The 16825-nt window shown below is 47.7% G+C and overlaps 1 protein-coding gene across 1 annotated transcript in view; it reads right to left on the bottom strand.

Annotated features, from left to right (window-relative positions):
• LOC149372828 (proton-coupled zinc antiporter SLC30A1-like) overlaps window positions 1-16481 on the bottom strand; it is a 64942-nt gene extending 48461 nt beyond the window's left edge. Inside the window, exon 1 of the mRNA XM_089567366.1 lies at window positions 15990-16481. The gene's annotated coding sequence lies outside the window, so the exon portion shown is untranslated. The remainder of the gene's footprint in view (window positions 1-15989) is intronic.
• Between the last annotated feature and the right edge of the window lie 344 nt (window positions 16482-16825).

Raw genomic sequence — 16825 nt, 5'->3', positions numbered from 1 at the left:
GGCGTGTACACCTGGCAGACCTTCATCTGGGTGAAGGCCTTTAACTATGTCTTCATCCAAAGGCATTTATGGTGAAGGTCTTCACGGTAAATGCCTTCCCGGTAAAAACCTTTAAGATAAAGGCCTCTGGTCAAATGTCTTTAGCACCTAAGGACCTTAAGTGGCCCCCGTAACTAGTCCTTAAGCGCTTAGTCATGCTAAACCATTTGCCATTTTTTTCGCGTTTTATCAACTACACACGTCCAGCATGCGCACACTTCTCGGTTTTAGTTTCACGTACGTAGAAGCTTCACGTACGTAGAGCACTTACGGGTCAGCACTGCGCATGCGCAAAACGTTAAGTGTTTGCGTGGGTCTCACGGACGTACGTGAGATTCGGATCTTTGCGTTGCGGTCTTCACGTTGCTTGCGTACAAGCCGTTGGCACGATGGCGGCGCCCTGACCATCCGCTTCAGAGTAAATACAGCCTCGTCGCTAATCCCTCGAAGTGGTATCGTGCTGAAAACTGTTGTATTTGCCTTCAGTTGGCCCATTCTTGCTTTCGCATGAAGTTTTAGGTGATAACTAGCTTTTGTTTACCAGGTAGAAATCCGTTTCAGCAGCTCCTAAGCCTGACGGAGAAGCGTTTGTGGTCGTCATAGCAACAGAGACCGAGTGTGCCGAGGGTCTCGCGAGACTCGGAACCTCGCGGGATATCGCGAGACCCTTGGCACAGTCAGCGGGAAAAGCAAAACGGTGCACGTTTTCGCTCCATACGCACACGTTGTCAACACGAGTGGGACACCAGCGCGCCTTCGCTTCTCGAAAAAAGATGATTCAGATAAGCTGCGGGACGAGCGGGAATGCAGTCTCTTTGAAGATAACATGCGACATACAGGGCGGTGGACTGAAATCGCTCGACGTTTGTCAGAAGAAAGAGGGAAAGTATTTACCGCCCGCACTGTGCGCGACTGCAACCGCAAGTCTTGGCTACAACCGCACTGTGGCTTGACTTGACTCGGCTCCAAGCAGATCAACTAAACAAAATTAGTTTTGTTTATCTGTACTAGATGGCGCGGCATAACATGCTAGCGCATTTTTTTAGTTCTATGGCAGACCTACACAGTTTGCGTCCCGTACGTGTCTGTACGAAGCGGCACGAGCGTACGCTACGCAGACTGCTCACGTTTACGTACGTGAAGGTTTTACGTACGTAAAACTAATGGCAAAACCCACCTGAGTCGTCGGTTCTCTTGTGCGACCAGGGTAACCAGGCCAAGCTGTACGGTGGGCGCGGAAACGCGCAGAATATCACACCCCACAATGCACAACGCGTGACGGTGAATACAGCGCCGGGCCGACACAAAACACATTCTTCGCTGTCGCCCGCTCTGCGTACGCGCGTAAACAGCAAAAGAAGGTCTCCGACCCGTCGCTGTACGCCGGCGAGGTAAACATCTGCGCTCGCGGGTCTGTTTCCGCTTTTAACGCGCCACCCGACGCACAGACTAGACAATGCGGCAGAGGCACAAACCAGTTCGAGCGTGGAAACACAAGGACGAGATCTGTCCTTGTGTGTCCTCTTTGTGTCCCATTCCTGTTCGAGCTATTCAACAAACCAGGACAGCAGCTTGGGCATGTTGGTTATTCATTCTTGATGGAACAGCGCAAAACATCGGGACAATGGTGTCTGTAGAAGAATGCATAGATACGCATGGTGCTGTTGCATTTCAAAACGCCTGCGGAATGTCTATTAGAGGGTTCCTGGAGCTATTAGCAGTGTACCTCAGGTCAACTTACGTCTGTTGGGGGGAAAAAGTGTATCTCCAGAAACGCGGTGTTTGCATTGGTTCATTTATCGCGCCTCTACTCAGTGATTTGTACTTGGCGCGAAAAGACAGGTTCCTGAACGTAACCCTTGCTGGTACTAGTGATAAAAAGGTATTTAGGTACGTTGATGACTACCTAGTTCTTTGTGATGGCCAAAGGGCGAATACGCTAGAAGCAGTAATGGAGCGCAGGCTTTGCAGCCACTTATTATCACGCACGAGCTTCCTGCTCAAGGGTCACTCAGGTTTTTAGACCTGAGACTTGAGTTCACTAGAGGGCACGCCTGCTGGGCCTATGAGCTCAGAGCGGAGAAAGCGCCAATGCCCTTCCAATCAGCTCACTCTAAGCTGACCAAGAGGGCTATTGTGAACTTGTGCTTCACGAATGCCTTGAGGAAATCCTGTGTTCACAAAATGAATGTGAGCTTTCTTCGCCAGGCGGAACGGCTTGGCAACTCGGGTTACCCCTCGCACCTGTTGGTATCTGTTGCCAAGCAGATGAAAAAGCACCTGATGCAGGCTAGGCCCGAGCAGCAAGATGATGCACAGAAACAGAAAGAAAGGAGGCCGGTAGTAGCAGTTCCGTATCTTCACAATATTTCCCATCGCCTGAAAGGCATAGGTCGAAAAGCTGGCGTGAATGTAGTGATGACTGCTCCTAATAAACTCAAAAGTCTGTGCAGACGAGTCAACTCCGATCCGACCAAAAAGAAGCAGGGATGCACGATAAAGCATCGAACCCCCTTTGTGGAGTGCACCGAAGGCCTTGTTTATTCGTTGCCAGTGACTTGCGGTAAACAGTACATTGGGCAGACTGGCAGGTGCATGAATGAAAGGCTGCTAGAACACAAAAATAATTTCGAGCAAGCTTGCAGGAACCTGGGAATCCATTGCAGAGATTGCCCTTCAACTAGTTGTGCACCGGTTTTCCAAAAATGCAAAGCTTTGGCTAATCACAAAGACCAGTTAGTCAGGGAAATAATCGAGGCAGCTTCGATAGCGAGTCTGCGCGACGATTGTGTCAGCACGCCGTCTGTTGCTTTGACTAAGAAAGAATTTGACATGTTAAAAATGTGATTATAAATATCTGTGATTATTTGTCTTATGCTTTTTTGTGGACGCTTGAACGATATGGTTGCGACGCATGTGCTTTTTTGAGAGGGTGAAGAAGGTATAAGAAGCAATGTTTCTTCGAAATAAAAACCAGTTGTAAGTCAGCGCTTGTCTCTTGTCCCGATGTTTTGCGCTGTTCCATCAAGTATTCAACAAAGTGTCGTACCAGCTCGCCAAATGTCCAGTTCTAGCGAGATCACATTGACGATAAGATCAAAGCCACGGAACATTTGCGGTTGTTACGGAAGCAACGAAAAATGTGGGATTGTGCAGCCCTATAACTGCCTCCTATAAAGGGGTCATCGCAACGGAAACGCAAAGGAAATTGATTGAAAAGGAGAGAGGAGATGAAGTGGGCAGGGGCAGGGAATAGGCAAGGAAAAGCGCAGAAGAGAAGAACATATTGCCTCAAAAGACAGAGGCTAGAAAGGAAAAAGCTCACTTGCTTCTGCTCTCAGTCACATCTGCAAGATTGCTTTTAAAAGTGACATTTCCGCACACAGAATATCATTTAAATATAAATCATATAATACCAGCAAAAGACGACACAATCTTTCCAAATAATTAGAGACCAACAGCCATCCTTCCTTTTCGTCCATTAAAATTTTGGAAAAGTCAACACAGTTAATATTGTGTAAGTGTATTGAAAAATTTAGCAGACTAACACATATCCAGCACGAATTTCGGGCTGGACTATACCTCTGTCGCATTCGCATGTTTCACGGCAAAAAATTAGATTCGTGGACAAAGCGGATGTTTTTCGGGGAATGTATTCACTGATGTTTTATTTATTCATTCATTCAAATACCTCACGGGCTCCGACTGGAGTATTATGGGAGGGGGTGTTACATAACTGGGGTGCGAAAAAGAAGCAAGTAGAAGATGGTTATTTTAACACGGCTATACAATAGCAAGCAACCAACCAGAAGATAAAACTAAATTGAAAAACACACTTTAGAACAAAATGCTGCTTTCTTTTTTTAAATAACATAATCTGAGATGTAAACAATGTCGTCAGGAAGACTATTCCAATAAATGATTGCACGGGGCAGGGCTGATGAATTGAATGCAGTAATCCTTCCCGAAGGGCGTTTACAACTGAGGTGATTATACAATCGGTGAGACGTGCAGGCCGGTTTTGTAAGAGGTAGTGTGAAGGAATGATGGCTGTAAACAATTTTATGGAAGAGGCAGATAAGTGCTATTGTTCTGCGAGATTCTAATGTTAGTTATGCTGGAATGTCGGCAATAGTTGCGAGCAATGGAGCGAGCGGCACGAATGAATTAAGTACTGTTAGGGAATGAATTAAGGGTATGAATTAAGGGAATGAATACGGAAGGGAAGGGAATAGGGAATGAATTAAGTACTGTTGGTGGGGTGACCAAATGGAAGACGCGTATTCAAGTTGAGGGCGGACAAATATCTGATATGCTAGCTGCCGCGTGGAAGAAGGTGCACCTCTGAGGTTACGTTTTAAATAACCTAATGTAGGGCTAGCTTTGGCTGTAATTTTTTCTATGTGGGCTTTCCATGAGAGATTAGGTAAAGAGTGGACAACAAGGTACTTGCATGACGACGCAAGAGTGACTGGACTGTTGTTAAGCGAGTAAGTGAAAAGGTAATTAGACCGTTTACGGCTAAATGTCATTAACTGGAATTTATCAGTGTTAAGGGACATTTGCCAGGATGCGCACCAGTTATTAATGCAGTGTAGATCTTCTTGTAGAGCGATGTGGTCATTAAAGGAGCGGATTTTGCGATAAATAACACAATCGTCTGAAAACATTCTGAGTGTTGAGGTAACGCCTAACGGAAGGTCAGTTATGTAAATAAGAAACAGTAACGGGCCTATTACGCTACCTTGCGGTACGCATGATGTTGCATCAATTAAAGGGGATGAATGGTTATCAATAGAGGTGAATTGTTTACGAAATGATAAAAAGTTTCTTATCCAAGAAATTGTTAATGAATCAAGGCGCAAGAATGAGAGTTTCGCTATTAAACGACAGTGTGGAACGCGGTCGAAGGCTTTAGCATAGTCGAGGAATACACAGTCGATTTGAAGATTTTCGTCCATACCGTGATGGTTTGGTTGGTTTATGGGGTTTAACGTCCCAAAGCGACTAAGGCTATGAGGGACGCCGTAGTGGAGGGCTCCGGAAATTTCGACCACCTGGGGTTCTTTAACGTGCACTGACATCGCACAGTACACGGGCCTCTAGAATTTCTCCTCCAAAGAAATTCTAGCCGCCGCGGCCGGGATCGAACCCGCGTCTTTTGGGTCAGCAGCCGAGCACCATAGCCACTGAGCCACCGCGGCGGCCGTCCATACCGTGAAGCAGCTCAGTAGTAAATTCGAGTAGTTGTGTTTCACATGATAACCCTTTTCTGAACCCGTGTATAGTCGAGGAATATACAGTCGATTTGAAGATTTTCGTCCATACCGTGAAGCAGCTCATTAGTAAATTCGAGTAGTTGTGTTTCACATGATAACCCTTTTCTGAACCAGTGTTGTTTTGAAAAGAAGAAACCGTTGCCTTCTAAATGTAGTGCAAAGCAAGCCCTTGGTTCAACTTACCATAGTGCCGTATTTAAAAAAAAAAAAAAAGATAAGAATTATATGCTACGCTATAGTGCTCCTCTGCTGCTCTCGAAAAGTCTTTTTCATGGCCTGGAAAAGGTCGTTTCTATTATATAACTATGCAACTCACGCGGCAGTTATTAACACAGGCGTTTGGCTACATCGCGCCAAAATATATGCGCTTCCGAGAAGCTTGCGGGCAAAGCAACCTCTGCAGTTGACGTATAACTCGTCGAAATAGCCAAAATTTGTTGGCCCACAGCGCCGAGGGTAACCACGTTTTCGAAATTCGACAAACTGATATGGATATTACTTACCGCTACTCAGTAATTAAGTAGCTTAACAGTAATAGTCAAAAAGTTGACTATTCAATATTAGTTAACCGGCCTACTATAGTTAGCAGACCTTAGCTATATTCTGATGTACGGCATCACTGACAACGCTATGCCGACAAAAGCGCTCCTCTAACTCAAATAGACTATTTTTCAAATTTGTGCAAAGTCTTGAGTGAAACACCCTGTATACTCGCGCGCCTGTAGCATTTTCTCGCGGTTTCCACTCAGCTTCCCCTCGTTCTCGCCTCGTCGACGAGAGAGGCGTAAAAATAGACGTACGGAAGGGTGCCCCTGGGAGATCGGCCCGGTCGATAACCTCACCTAGGGCCGCGGCACGTCAACAAGCGTGGTGTAGTTCGCTCCGTTTCACACTTCGATCGCCTGCAGTCACTGCTCGCCCACTTTGGTTTTTTATGGGACAGTGCCCTCCCATATTGCCGCGCCGTAACTATATCTACATATGGTATATTGGAAATGTATATACTATACATGCTACATATGTATCCATCCACATATACATGTGGACGTACACTTGTACATATATAATACTGTATAAAAGACACGCATGTGGCCGGCGGGGTGCGCAGCACCGTGGACCAAAGTAGTATGGCTGCCCACGCTTCATTTTTACATTTCTATACTTCGTCCGCTTTTGACGAACATCCTATAGAACCACCTGCACTTTTTTGTTCCCGGTTTTATTTCGCGCGACGCGTGCTAATTTACACCACAAAGTTTGCGCCGAAATAACAGCACACGGTCCGTTGTGCACTCCGGACCATTGAAATACGTCCGCCACTTCGGGATGTCGAACACGCACGACCTCGTGATCGGATGTCAAAAAGCCACTGCGTAGGGTGTGCGGGCCGCCGTTCAAGGCTATGGGACGAGTACATGCGTCGTCGACGGAGAGCTTTTATATGGGTGGCTGCTGACGTGAGCAAGGCCCAGAACGCAACATGCGAGCTATAGCACCTGTTTGCCGAGGCGTCCCGCAAACGCGTCAACATCTGTGATGACGAAAGATCGAGCCTTGCCCTTCCGCGTTTCCGGCTAGCACGATATGTTGTCGGTGTTGGTCTGGGCGTAATTTCTCAGTGACGTTTTGCCCGGTATGCTGCACCATTACGCCGAGAAGAGACCCCACTGTAATGTCAAGAACAGGGATAAAGAGTACATATACGATCTCAGTCGTGCAGCGATGCAGACAAAGCGGCCAGACAGGATAAAGCAATCGCAGAACTTACCACCCGTTTGATATACAGTGCCTCATTACCTAAAGCGTACTGACAGCTTGGAAGAATGCTAACATTAAGCCTACGTATAAATGGTAATCGACAATAGGTACTCGACACCAATCACCAGGTTACAGAGAGATGTGCACAATGTAACTAGGCCCCACAAATGTCCTTATAGATTACGAGAAAGCATTTGATTCAGTCGAAACCTGAGCAGTTATGCAAGCATTGTGTAACCAGGGTGTGGAATAGGCGTACGTAAATATACTGAAAAGTATACCCACGAGAAATGATAAAATACCAATCAGGAAGGGTACTTAAGGAGAGACAAGATTTATCCATTGCTATTCACAGCTTGTTTAGAGGAGGTATCCAGAGAACTGGAGTGGGAAGAGCTGGGGATAAAAGTTAATAAGGAATATCACAGTAACCTCCTATCTGCTAACGTTCAACAGTCTGGGAAGAGACCAACAGTTTACGATAGGCGCCGAGCTATTGGAAGAGGTAAGGGCAACACTTTACTAGAGAAAGTAACCAGCGCAGATCCAAGCCATAAGGGTGAAATAGCTAGGAGAATCAATCGCGTAGAATGTTTCGCGGGTACTCTCAGGCCATAGATAAGCTTACCAGTACCCCTCAGCAGGAAAGCATATAATGGTAGCCTATTGCCAGTAGCCACATATTTGGCAGAAAAAGTGGAGGCTAACGAAAACACTTGAACTCAAATTGGGGACAGAGAAGCGAGCTATGGAAATGGGTGTAAAGTGAAGAGCAGAGTGGGTTGGGAAACAAACGCGTGGCGCGGGCCGGGACGCTCGCGCTGCGCCCGCAGCAATTTTATCTTGCCATCACCATTCGTCAAGTACTTATCTTCTTCGGCTTACCGTCACGTAACGATATATAATAGTCGAAATCAAGTTGAGGAAATGGGCATGGGCAGGGTATGCAATGTAAAGAGCCGATAAGCGATGGTCGTGTAGGGTAACAGAGTAGAGTCGAAGAAAAGGCAAGCGTAGCACGGCGACTGACAGGTGACAGGCGGTTGAATGAGATTGGGAAGTTTGCGTATACAGGGTGGACGCAGCTGCAGCAGGACAGGGTTAACTGCACGTCAGTAGGAGGGAAGGGGTCTTTGTCCTGCAGTTGATCAAAGTGGGATCAGAGCGGTGATAGCGACTACCAAGACGACGGCGATGATGATTTCGTGCTCCGATTTTGTGTACCCCGCTGCCACGAGGGTAAATGTGCCTGCAGTGACTGATGATAATGAAAACAAAGATGGGGCTCCTTACGAACAAATGAATAAATTGTTCAGAAACTGCCGCTGTCTCGAGGCATCCTGAATTCCTCCTTGGGTTTCGATAAAAGCTTTAGTTCAATAAATAATGGTTCTTTTAAACCTGCAAGGAAAGGTTGCGCCTCTTCACCACTCACCAAGCTATGTTCAGTACTCTTTTTCCTTCCCGATTGATTGGTCCTGTAGAACTAAACGGCGGATGCGGCGCACGGCAACGCGAGCAAATGACAGTCCTCAAAGACTTTCAACTCTGCGAAAATCGTGCAATCGCCGAAACCACATGTAACGCAGTGGAAGCTTCATAACTGCCCATGGATAATCCGGGTTCGAAGCCGCAAAGCTGTTCAGGCATACAAAAGTGATTCCTGGATGCAAGGCGTCCGCGCGCTGCAACAATCGCGGCATAAGGACGCGACAGCGAAGGTGTCTGCCGGTAATGAAGCATTATACATGAGGAGCGTGAAGCGTGGTGAATTCCACCCTTGAACAGCGGAGGGCTCGCTGTAAACCTTCCACGAAGCCCAATAATGATGTGGTTAGGAAAATCGCGCAGACGAGTTCGAATGGTGCCAAATTGCCTTTATATTGATTTTTATGAAAACGCGCTATGTCCAAGCGTTATCCTATAGTTTTGCCGAACGACCGCGGTCACAACACTCGATCACACACACACACGGCTCACACACGGCATGGGCACGTGTGTGAGCCATGCGGGTGAAGACCGGCCTGCATGTGTGTGACGCACTTTTTCCACCCTGGAAAGCGTCGAATGGGATGCGGGAGAGCCTTGAGTTGCCTCAGCGGTACGTGGATTGCGTAGGCGAGTCAGGGCGCGGCCGCTTTGACAGATGCCTCTGCGTGCGGAGGGGGTGCTGGCGCAACTCCATGACTTCCGCGCGGACGCCCGCACCATCTCGCGCTACCGGCGACGAATGCAAAAGAGAGAAAGAAAGAAAGAAATAAAAAAAACATCCTTAAAGCAAGAAGTAAAGAAAAAAGAAACAAATAAATAAGAGAGTCCTTCGAGTGTATCGGGTTTTCGCCTTCGTTCCTGTACTTCCCTTTTTCTTCAACTTGTACCGCAGCACTGCCTCACGTGCTTCGCTCGAATTTTACAACTTTTCTCCGACTTGGCTCCCAGTGCACGGGGTCACTTCCGCCGTCGCTTTGCATGACTGGCTCGCGTGTTAATCCATGCGTGACATTCTGCACCGCCGACTTTGTCCCCTGCTGCCTGCGCGTGAATATGCGGAAGCAGCCGAGAAAGGCGGGCAACAAGCTCCCCAGCCATGGGTTCACGCTGCGTCGTTACACCACGAGTAAAGCTTCCCGGATGCTGAAGCGACGATCGATTGAAGTGCAGTTTTGTCAATACCGCACGTTGTCCGCCCTTTAAGAGACCTGCAATAGCACAGCATGGAAAGTACAGCAAACGGCGATGGCTCTGTGGATATATGCTACACACAATGTTCGGCTACTTGACTCGAATTCGCGGCTTCGTTTCGAGACCCCTGCGGGCGCATTTCTGTGGAGGAGGAATGCGAGAACGCTTCTGCGGCACAGGTGTGACCTCGTTACGCTGCTCACCCGAATCGTGGTCATCTGGGTTGTGAAAAAGGCCACAACTGCGGGCTGCGGCCATCACCGCGAGGGTCCGCTGAACCGAGAACACGAATGTACATTAAATAGTCAGCTGCACCGCAAAACATTGTGCTGCCCACCTCAATGCAACCTAAACACTGTATGTCAAAAGTCAGAATACCTTGAAGCCTGCAGTCACCACTTTGCGGGGCGCAGGGCCAACCTTAGTGATTAGCCGCAAAACACAGGCCGTATGTCGGTGGCTCTTGGCCCGTCGCTATGGCGAGGACGGAGAACCGACCATGTCAGGCAATTTGGACTCCTGGGCGCCTGCGTCCGCACAGGCCGCTCTACACAGTCACAGGATAGCCTCCAAGCCATGATTTGAGCGCCTGGCAGTAGACGAAGTTCCGATACGGATGAAACAGCTGAAAACCATGCGAACGTAGCCTGACGAAAGCCACGGTAACCAATAGGAAAATTCCACGCATCTTGCTGCTTCCCGGACCAGTCGCGACATCCTGTTCGATCTCCTGCACGCGACTGCGCGCTGAAACAAAGCTCATGTATACGTTGTATACGTCACTGGGAGTGCTCCGATGAGGCGCGAAGCTATCGAGGCAGCCGCTCTATTTAGCTAAATTGAACGAACCGGGACGGCTAGCGTATTGTAGGGCAAAGACCGAATTGATCAACAACTCGAAGTACGAACGATGTTAGTCCAATATTTAGGAGAATCACCCTGGGAGGAGGTAAACTCCAGCCATACGGCTACGGTTTATAATTGTGTGAAGTTTCCTTGAAAGCTGTATATATATTTTTTTTCGCAGCCGTTTTTTCGCAGCCGCTTGGTTGGATGGTAACGGCTGCGCTTTGGTGGATGCTACTGAGTAATTACTCCCTTACTGCAAATATACTTCACCTTAGGGTGTTCCCCTAACCATTGGACCGTCTTCCATTTCAATCGTGTAGCACTCGCACCGAGAACTTTATTGAACCTTAATATACTAGAACCAAAGAATTTATCACTGCTCAGATGTATTATTTCCATTATTCAACCAACAATTCAACACGCCCTAGAGGAGGGCTATATCTGATGTGTTGATATATTGCCGCGAAGCTTTGAACTTTCGTTTGTTCATGCTGAGAGCCGCCGGCACACTTCTTTATCACTTGGTGACACGAGATTCGACCAGTTTTATCTCTAGTGATAGCAGCCGCACGCAACTATAGGGTGGCTAACGCCACTTATTCTACATTGTTCGAGGTTGTTGTAGCTGCTTTCGGCGCTTTATCTCGAAGGTTTTAAGCCAGTCTTAAATTAAGCGCGACCGAGAGCGGGAGTGAAAGCAGCCAAGGTAGAGTAGATTACTCATTAGCATCCACCCAAGCATAGCCGCACGGCTACAGCTTCTGTTTCTGTAAAGTCTCCGTGAAAGCTATATAGCTTTCCTTTGTAGCTGAATGACAGCTCTTGGGTGGATGCTAATGAGTAATTGCTCACTTATTACAAATCTAGGGAAAGGGAATGAGGGGCTCGTTATAAATATGAGAGAAGCCAACAGCCACAGAAACCAAGGGGCACAGGGGATTTTTAATTAATTTATTTACTTTGTGGTGTTGATCAATTTAGAATATTACTGTATGTGTTATCACTTAAAGATAATTGATTAGAAAAGCAGAAGAAAAAACAACCACATGCCGCCGGTGGGATCCGAACCAACGACCTACGAATTACGCGTCCGGTGCTCTACCTCTGAGCTACGGCGGCGGCTGTTAAATCTTCTCTTTTCGGGGGTATTTATGTTTACAAATAACCTAACATTGAGAGTGTTCATCAGCGCCACCCACGTTCGTAAGCGGCGGACGTAGAACGTCCTGAGTTACCGCTGGTGTGACGTAGAACGTCATCGAACGGCCAGGGTGGAAGCTGTGTGAGAACCCTGTTATGCTTCCTATGGCGTCAAGGCTGCCAGAACCGAGGCCCTCGCTAAGCAATTAAGCAAACAAGGGAAAGAGAATGAGGGGCTCGTTATAAATATGAGAGAAGCCAACAGCCACAGAAACCAAGGGGCACAGGGGATTTTTAATTAATTTATTTACTTTGTGGTGTTGATCAATTTAGAATATTACTGAATATGTTATCACTTATCAACACCACAAAGTAAATAAATTAATTAAAAATCCCCTGTGCCCCTTGGTTTCTGTGGCTGTTGGCTTCTCTCATTATTACAAATCTGTTTCATATAGGGGCATTCCCCTAAAAGGACCTACTTTTATTTCAATCGTGAAGCACTTGCACTGAGAATTTTATTCATTATTACAATACTAGGATGCGCATCAGTCAAGACTTTATAACAGCTCAGATATTATAACTTAAACTATCCAACAAATAATTTAACACACTCTAGAGGAGAGCTATATCTGATATGCTGACATAAGTCTATATGTCAACAGGATGTGTTTAATGCAATAATAAACCAACTGCGAATGTTCCTACTGCGACAGAGATTCTACCTCTCACGGCGTCCACTTAAACGGCTGCGTTTGCATTTTTTAACGCAGCAACCAAAGCTCTTAGAACAGCGAGCGCAATAAAAGAAACGATACATGAACAAATTGCACAGACATACTTATGAATCCATGGCTTGCATTAGTACATACAGCTGGCTTAATTCCTTACGAACACTACAGTATACTTGGAATGTGTGCTTCCTGTACTACTATTACTATGTTTGCACGTATCTAACTTGAAATTATTTCCATCTATTATTAGCATGGCATGTTCGTCACTAGTATGGCATTGTGCAGGATGTGGAAGTCCTCGGAAAGGTGCGATGTAGCGACCATATGATGTTAAGGATTTGAATTAGTCTGGACTTGAAGAGTGAACGGAACAAACTAGTTAGAGCTAAGAGGTGTGTAGAGAGAAGGATCTCGCTGCAGAACAGATATTGGGCCTTGACCGAGGATGACGATCTCAAAGTTCAAGCAATGAACGATAATCTCACAGCTATCATCACGGAGTTGACAGTAGAAGTAGGCGGTAGGATGGTTTACAGAATACCTGCAAGCTCTTCAGACTCAGGAGACGAAAGATATGATTAAGAAACGCAAAACCATGAAAGCCTCTAACCACACAGACAAAACAGAACTGGTAGAGGTATCAAAGCTGATCAATATGCGCAGGGTAACCGACATAAGGAAGTATAATATCGAGAGGATCGAGCATGCCCTAAAGAATGAAGGTAGCCTAAATGCAGTGAAGAGGAAACTAGGCATATGCAAAAACAGATTCCCTTTTCGCCGTGGACGCTTATGCTCTTTAACAAAGAGCTCTTCATGTCACATCTTTTTTTACGACTGAGGCACCATAAACTGATGCGGAAAAGACGCATAAACGGGCTGACAACTTCAGTCGTCCGCTAAAGGGTCAAAGCCTCCGATTATCCCTGTCCTCCGCTAACCGCCACCGGCCACGTTCTCCCACCAAATTTCCCGAGTTCGTCGCTCATATTCACTCACTCAACGACCCTCAACCCTTCCCTTGGTATATCTGCTGTTACTGGAAAAGACCTTTATCATCATCAGCAGGGGCCTAAAAGTATACACTGCAATGCAAGAGGACCTCTCCCTGAGCCAGCCGCGACCCCCTCATCCCCGTACGCTCCATAATCTCATCCGCCTCTGCCGTCCCCTAGCTGCTACGTTTACATCACTTGGAAATTGGAGTCCACTCCGTTACCTCAAGGGATTATCATTTATGTTCCCTTTTTATGTTCCCCTGGTCTTCGCAAAAGCATCAACTCGCGTTTGTTTCCTGGACCATTCTGCTTTCTTTCCGTCGCCTAGCGTTACGCCCGCCGTTTTCCCTAGCGTCCCTCACTGCATTGTCCATAACCTTGTTTCTAACCTTTTTATTACCCTCAAGTTTCGGTCCTTTTGGGCAGTACACTGGCAGAAGTACATCGCTTGGCTGTAGCCTCTTTTAGAGCGGTAGGTCTACTCAACGCAAAAGTCACTCACCATTCCGTGCCTGATTTGACCTTGGTTTAACCTTGAGAAGCACAACATAGCAACAGACTGAAAGATTAACCTCGGACAATTTGGCCCAAAATCGATATTCAACCATGACTGACTGTGCCCGACACGATGGCGACTTCCAAACTTGGCTCGGGTCATGTCCAAAATATGGCCCGGACCACCGTAGAAATTTTAGCATGGCCGATTTAGACAAAAGATATATCCAACCATAACTGAGCGTGCCCAACCCGTTGGCGACCTCCAAATTTCGCCCTGGACAGTGAATGCAATGCAGCCATTTCTTATTGGAAGGATGTAAGCGTGCATTGCCGAAACCAGAGTCGGAAATAACCTCTCGCCACTAACATTAAGTTGTTAAGGCAATTTTCAGTGGTTTGTTGACAAACGGTGAATGAAGCATGACTTCGCCATGACTTGACGACTCTCACGACCTCTTGCTTTCCTAAAAGCACTCCCTTAATTCGTAACGTTTTCTTTTTTTTTTTTTCTACACGCGGCGGAGAATTTTTTTATCTTTTTCTTAAGTGTTCAAGTCATAAACGTTGCTAGTTCTACGCGACACATCAACACAAATAAAAAACTGCTGGCGGTTTAGCATTGCTAACCGCAGTGTTCAAGTTATAAACGTTGCTAGTGCTACGCGACACATCGACACAAATAAAAAACTGCTGGCGGTTTAGCATTACTAAGCACAAAATACTGTGCGAAAGCAGGTTTTTGCAGGTGGACACCAACGCCACGTACTAACTGAACGCGCGATTGAAAGCGCGTTTCCTTTCCTTTCGGGACGTTAAACCCGCAGAAACCATAAACCATAATTCGTGACTTGCGCACAGATGAAAGTTGATGAAGACGACTACGTGCAATGCACGACGCGAGAGTGTGTTGCAGTTTGCGAGGCGTGATCGGCTGCGGCGATAGCATAGTGCTCTCGTGCGGGGGCCAGCGAAGCTGATCTGTCCGTGCCGCCGCAGTCACGGTCAGGTCATGGTCGCAGTGATGGTGCGCACATGCACAATCGGATCCGAAACGATGTCGTGCATGCGTACGCTACGCTTCTAAATCTACATTGAGCAACGCGCTACAAGAGTTAAAACGCCCAAGATTGCTCCGTTCGTTTCTTGTCTCTACCACAGCTCTGCCGCAAATCAAATTAGATCTGATCAGCTATCGGCGGTTACTAATGCGAAAGTATTTTATGGCTAATGAGGCGGAAAGACCGGTGTTGTCGTAGTCCACGCCAGACGGTCCGAAAACCCAGGCGACCTCATTAAGAAAGAAAGAAAAATAAAATTCTTTAAATCAAGTTTCTTCCGAAGTGGGTTTCGGGCGGCGCGAACACACCACCTTCGCTGGACACTCCATTTGAGCAGCGCCAACATCCCGGCATAACACCCCACAAACTGCCTGTCTATCGCGATGGGTATCGTCGTATTCATCAACTTCCATTCGGGAAGGGCGAACAGATCACCTACGCTGGCCACTGCACTGGAGTAGTACGGCATCGCTGCATCCGAACACCCCGCGTGCATGCTTTCGCATTCACAGCACGTAAGACGAACTCAAGAGCACTCCGTAATTTTTTACAGTTATGTGGTCCATCCGCCGTAAACAGTGTTCGCTGCGCTCGAACTTGTAAATAATAGTATAGCACTGCACTCGCATGCTCCGAATTCATGCCGGCAACAGGCATGCACTATGCCGGAAAGGACGCATCTTCTTCTACAAAACACGGAAAAAGAATGCGCACAACACGGTGCTCTAAACGCAGTGACAACACACAGCGTGCTTCGTCTCGGCGACACAAGGCAACCATCTGGCACCGTGGAGTGTGCAGCGCAGCGTGTTGCCGTTGCACACGCGCCCAGATGCTGCTAGCTTACGTCACCGCTTCCCGTGCGCCCACGGGCAAGGTCGCATAGTCGAAGCAAAAGAACACGACGGCCAACCGGCAAGCGATTTTAGATTCGAGAGGAGCAAGCAAACTCACGTGTGCGTCAGCAGCCGGGTACGCAGTCCTCCGTCCACTCTAGTCGAGTCATGCTTTCAAAAGGTAGCGCCAAAATCGTTGCATCGGCTCAAGCTTGGCTGCAGCAGCAGACGCCACGACGATGCAGACGACGCGAGCGGCAGCGCCGCTAGCACGTGGGCTACGGCGCTGCGGCTTCACAATGACTGCTATCACCGCATCGGGCGCATTCTCGTCAGCTGCGTCTGCGGCATTCCACGAGGGCGATAAGCGTTGCGCCAAAGGCGTATCCTCCCCCCGTTTATCGCGTTCGCTGCCAGCGGGAGCAACCCGCCACGGCGAGGTCACACGCTCGCGAGACTGGAGAGTGAGCTTTTCGAAACGCTGTCGATGCAGCCACGCCGCAGCTGCCGCAGGCAAGGCCGCTTCGCCGCTGCGGCTCACCACCACTCCGCAACGTTGTTGCCTCACCGAGGAGTTGCAGCGGCCAACTAGTACATATGCCGAAGCGCGCTCAGCCGGTGGCGTCCCTCCCTCCTCCCCCGTTCTCCTTCCGCACTTTCCTATCGGCTGCTTGTTTAGGAGCGATTCGACGATCATCAATTCGATAGCACGTCGTGGCGTGTGACACGACGTCACGACGTTTCATCGTTTGAACGGAGTGCTGATGGGATCGTCACTTCGATACATAGTCGCGACCTCTTCGAAACCACTATTTTCACGTAAGAAAATTGTGCAGTCATTCATATGGTTTGACAGAGTTAAAGACAAGACGCCACCGTGGTAACCGCACCCACTATATCAACGACCGCCGCATGTCGCGCGTGTGGTACGTGATATCTGCCAGTTGATATAAA

This window comes from Amblyomma mixtum, chromosome 1 (genome assembly GCF_055824585.1).
Source record: "Amblyomma mixtum isolate Tamu chromosome 1, ASM5582458v1, whole genome shotgun sequence".
NCBI lineage: Eukaryota > Metazoa > Arthropoda > Arachnida > Ixodida > Ixodidae > Amblyomma > Amblyomma mixtum.
Note: the sequence above shows the minus strand (reverse complement) of the source record. Positions and strands in the feature narration are given on the sequence as shown.